The sequence below is a fragment of the Lathyrus oleraceus genome, chromosome 7 (genome assembly GCF_024323335.1).
Source record: "Lathyrus oleraceus cultivar Zhongwan6 chromosome 7, CAAS_Psat_ZW6_1.0, whole genome shotgun sequence".
Taxonomy (NCBI): Eukaryota; Viridiplantae; Streptophyta; class Magnoliopsida; order Fabales; family Fabaceae; genus Lathyrus; species Lathyrus oleraceus.
In genome coordinates, this window is record NC_066585.1 from 352,703,761 (window position 1) to 352,709,071 (window position 5,311).

The 5,311-nt window shown below is 38.7% G+C and overlaps 1 long non-coding RNA gene across 1 annotated transcript; it reads right to left on the reverse strand.

Annotated features, from left to right (window-relative positions):
* Positions 1-738: 738 nt before the first annotated feature.
* Positions 739-3,940, reverse strand: LOC127106258 (uncharacterized). Its single transcript, XR_007795320.1, has 3 exons — positions 3,154-3,940; positions 1,625-2,939; positions 739-1,483 (listed from the first exon to the last, which is right to left on the reverse strand). It is a non-coding gene; the product is annotated as an uncharacterized LOC127106258 (long non-coding RNA).
* Positions 3,941-5,311: the final 1,371 nt, after the last annotated feature.

The following is a 5,311-nucleotide window of genomic DNA, read 5'->3' on the forward strand; positions in this document are numbered from 1 at the left end:
ATTATCTACCAACATGTTAATGTGTGGTAGAGGAAAATCATCTTTTGGACTAGCTTTGTTTAAGTATCTGTAATCAACACACATCTGAACTTTACCATCATTCTTTGGAACAAGTATAATGTTAGCCACCCACAGAGGATACTCAGCAGTAACAAGGAACCCGTCATCAATCTCCTTTTGCACTTCTTCTTTAACCTTGACAGCCATATCAGGATGAGTTCTTCTTAACTTTTGCTTAACCAGAGGATACTCTGGCTTCAATGGAAATCGATGCTCCACGATATCATTATCAAGACCTGGCATATCTTTATAAGACTAAGCAAACACATCCACATAATCTCTAATAAACTCTACCATCCTCTTCTTGACATCTGGACAAAGCAGTGCCACAATCTTGACTTCTTTCTTGTTATCTTCGGAACCCATATTAATCACTTCCAACGACTATTTATGAGGCCGAATGCTCTTCTCTTCATGCTCAAGCAACTGAGAAATCTCATCAGGAATATCTTTGTCATCCTCTTCTTCCATTTCGAACACAAGAAATTCAAAGTTGGAAGAGGGCATAGGGTAATTATTTTCAACGGGTTTAACAATTAATCTACACAATGATTTTATGCTTAATTTTAGAATATGAACAAATAAACGCACTGTGATGCAAATATAAAAGTGATTATTATTTTGTTTTTTATGTTACCATTTTTCCAGAAAAAGCAAAAACGAAAAACATAATATGGATAAACGAAATAACATTTTATTAATGATAATGAAATTTGAAACAAAGCCCACATAGATTCACTTTCACCTTGGGAATAGTGAAAGGATTTTGAAAATAACAAAAAACAAACATATTACTTCGACAAGTGAATAACATAAGGAACATCAACAACAATCCAATTCTGGCAGATCGATCCACGTGTCACAAAGTCTGGCACTTGTTGCTCTTCATCGTCTTCTAAGATTGCGGCAACAGACTGATCCTTAGAATGAATAAAGCCAGCAATGTAAAACACTTCTTGAATTCACTTCAAATCTCTTCGGCTTGTACTGGTTGAAAAAACCAAACTAGCTTTGTTCTTGTTCTCAGCAAGCTCAACAATTTGTCCCCAGCTAGCGGATTGACCATTCTCCACCATAAACTAAGCATCTTTTAAGGATGATATGGATTCACCATCCTTGTTAACAAAAATGTTATCAATAGAAAGAGCTTGAAACGATATTCCCTAAGCTTCGCCGACATCTACATATGAAAATGAAGAGAGATGACTCGCCAACATGGCCTGCTCGCCACCCATGATTCGTCTCAAGCATAATAATCACGACAGCTTAACACACTTCCAACCACTTAGTATGTAAGCAATCCTGACCCTTGTGGCGTTCCTTCGTTGAAAAGGTATTGGTGAAATGCTGCAACCTATACAGACCTGCAGCCTTTCATATAACCAGCATAAACATAAGCCAAGTTGTAGAAACAACGATCCACCTGCAATTAAGCTTAAGTCAGAACACGATACACATAGGCTTCGGGACATGGAAACTAAATCAATAACTGTGCTATAAGGCACAAGCCCTAAGGTGTTGCTAACAAGGGAAAACCAAGTGGGTTTTCTGCAGGACACAATACCTATTGCAGTCATCATTCACATGATCACATGCGGTAAAAGAGAACAAGCCAAACCATTAGCGGTGGACATCGACATAGTTTACTCACAAAAGCATGATGACCTAAGTTGTATTTCATTGCAAGCTAACCATTCAAGCCAAGCAATCATCAGGCACTTAGTCGTCGTGCATTTGAACACCTGCAGGAAAACAAATTGACCAAATTATTTCAATAGGTGATGCACCACCCTATACGCCTGGGGAACCATGATGCATCACATCAAACCAATCCCAAATGGGATATAGCCACGTCAAGGTATGATGAATACCCTGCAGGGCCAAGTCAGTAACACTGAGCAAAAAGATAAGCTGCAACGACATAACATTTACACCGCAATTTTCATTTCCAACTGACATAGCAACTAACCGACCATTCACCAATTAAATTGCACTAACCAGGTAATGCCAGCTAGATTACCTAGAGATCCACCATAATCAAAACTAAAATTATGACTGTGCTAAATGAAAAAACTGATGGACGAGATTAACATTAAGCTACCGATAGAGTGTGCCCAGACTACCAATGTTTTAGTCACCCGCAACCATATATTCTCTTTGCTTTCTGTTGTTATTAAAGTCTTGCCATGAAACATTTTCGAGCATATACTTGATATTCTTCTGGTTATTGGGGTATCAGCCATTGCACATATTGACATTCATTCAAAGCATGTTTTTGAGGATCTTATATTTGCAATTGTTCCTTGCTAGTTGTCTAAGACAAATCATGTGGAGAAATTACTGAAGGTTTTCATAGATATGTTTCCTGAAATAGTTGAGCACAAAAGGCTATCCATTGTTTTACATCTCCTATCGAACTTTGGGCAAGGGTAAAAGCTTGTCCTTATTGCTTATCTTGTTGTTCTCTTCACTGGTTTCAAGGAAAGCCAACCTTTTCGTCAATATTTAGACGCTAGATGATTTATCATTTTGTACTAAAGAAGGGGAATATGACTTAGCAGTGTAGATTTGTGAGCAGTTTACAAATTTGACATGCCGGCAAGGAGCTATTGAAGTAGCTGGGATTATATACGAAGTTCGTAAAGAGACCGAGGATTAAGGTTTTGAACTCAACATGAGTTGGGTGTGTTAGGAACCAAACCGTCAACATGAAAAGGCCCCGGAAGAGCTTCTAGAAGAAGCTAACTCCAAAGGAGAAAGCGCAACAGAATCTCTACAACCTTCAAAATCCAGAACAACTCCCTCTACACCTCCCGGCACAACTGAGTCGACGATACCAGACCTTCCTTCTCCGATGAGATAACTTCCAAAACAACAACCTGCAAACGAACACAAAAAACTCAAAATAGAAACTCACAAGAAAACCAATCTTCAACTCTTATCCACAATTCATAACAGACAGAAATTTCTCAATAGAAAAACCTATCAGTCTCACTTCAACTTTTAAACAGAACTTACAATTAACTTCAAAAATATAACAGTATCAAAAATCAGTTGCAAAATTCATCAATCCCTAAGTTTCCCTTAGCTTACCTAAACTGCCCCATTCGGTTACAACCAACCCTGACTTCTATAAAACCAACCAGTTCCCAATCATTTGGGGGATTCTCCATTTTTTTTGCTCTCATCTTCATCACTCTCAATCACACGTGATTCTCACAGCTCCCTCCCAATTCCTCACTATACGCTCTCCATTACCGTAACTGTTAGAGCTTCAACATCAGAAGCTCTAACCAGTTGAGCTTCAACCTTCATCATCCTCTCTGATACAATAAATCGCAGGTGCATCTCAAGAAGAAGTTATTCCCACAGATTGGAGATTGGAGAAGAAGAAGATTGCTTCGCATTCATAAAGAAGAAGGAAACATCGTCACTGCCTGGAACTAGAGCCCTCGTCGGCGCCAACATAGTCATCACCATCGTCGCATCCGATAAGGTAAGGTTTCGAAACTCGCTTTCTTTCAATCCTTTGTAGCCATGACATAGATGAGAACTAGGGAGTTTAGAGCCCCAATCCCTTGGGTTCTGATCCTCGGAGAGAGGCATTTGATTTAGGATTTCAGTCTTAGGATTCTTGGAAGATGCCGTTTCAGTTGTGGATCTGGAATAAGGATTTCGTAGAATTAATGAGATATTCGGACTAAGGAGGTGTAGATGAACTAGTCGATGTATAGAATTCCTGTTTTGGTGGCCATCGCCGCTGGAACCGTGTCTCTGGTTGGCGCGCGCCTTCAGGCTATTTTTTCAAACCAAGTCTTCTTCCCCAATTGCCATGTGACTGAATTGCTGAGGGTCAAGAGATTAGGATTCTGCAAGCCAAGCCCAATACAGTTGCTGGTTACCACCCCTATGTTCCAAACACACCCCCTGGCCAGAAGGCTAGTTTTAGTGGGCCTTGACCCGTAGGCCCACTCGCCTGGAGGGAAATCTTGCACCCTATAACTCCAGTATGCACCTCCTGGCCATTTTCAATTATTTTATTTTCTTTGTTGTTTTTTGCGTGGAATTTTTTATTGTTTTAACTTCCTTGGTTATTAGAATTAGTAGTAATACATTTAGTAGAATTTAATTAGAGTAAATTTAGATTTTTAACATGATTAGGATTTATTTGTTTTGTTAATCCATTTGTTAACCATGAAAAACTCCCTAAAAAATGCTTGATTACCATGTGAGGTTTGATTAGAATTTTCCCATAATTCTTGACTTTTTAATTCATGTTTAGGAGTAAAATTGATAAATGCCACGTTCGTGTTCATGTCTTGAATTTTAATTCCATTTAAAGTGTTCAAGTTCTTTGATTATGGTTGTTAGACCCAAATTGAAAATGTTATTTCAATTTGACATGACGAGTTAGCATGTCCATTATTGTTCACCATGATCACTATACCATATCATTCCATCATTTTACCATCTCATTCACGTGAATTAGCATTGTAATTACATTTTATTAATCCATACTAACCACTTGCTTTTTTTGTGGTGACATGTGAGCGAGAGATCCGAACATCCTCCAAGTATTCCTTTTATTTTTATTTAATAGTTTGTAAAGAGTAGCTCCCTTTCATGGCTTTATGTTGTATTGTGTGGGTTCCCCCCATTGTGGGTCAAATGTCCCTCATCCCTTAACCATGTAATAGCTTAGATTTATTGCTTTCTAGCTTAGTTTACCATGCATGTCAATAATCAAGATAAAATACAAAAGGATAAATAAAGCATTTCAAAAGAAACAAAAGGTACTTGATTCAACGTTGTAGCGGGGTATTCGTTACCATTAGAGATATTGACTAAATCCAAGGTAAACCATACAAGTCAAGTCGCCACCGCACTTCTATTTATCCAAAGGAATGGTTAGAAAGCGAACAAAAATATAAAAGTTTTATCGAATCAAAAACTAGTAAAAATGTCAGAGATCGGGGTAAGGGGGTTGGTTATGCAATGGAAGTGTCGCACCTCGAAAAAATGAGAACACGACCTAAGCAAAGCGCAATCGCACGCTCGCAATGATGGACTGAACAGAGTCGCCGCCGAACTTTATTTATTCCTAAAAAGGAAAGGGGAAATATCGATAAAACCCAAGAAAGAACGACAATGATTATGGTCGTCGCAACCAATATCAGGGTTCGGGAGTCGGTTACGCAAGGGGAAGGTATTAGCACCCCTCACGTCCGTTGTATTCAACGGGAACCGTTTA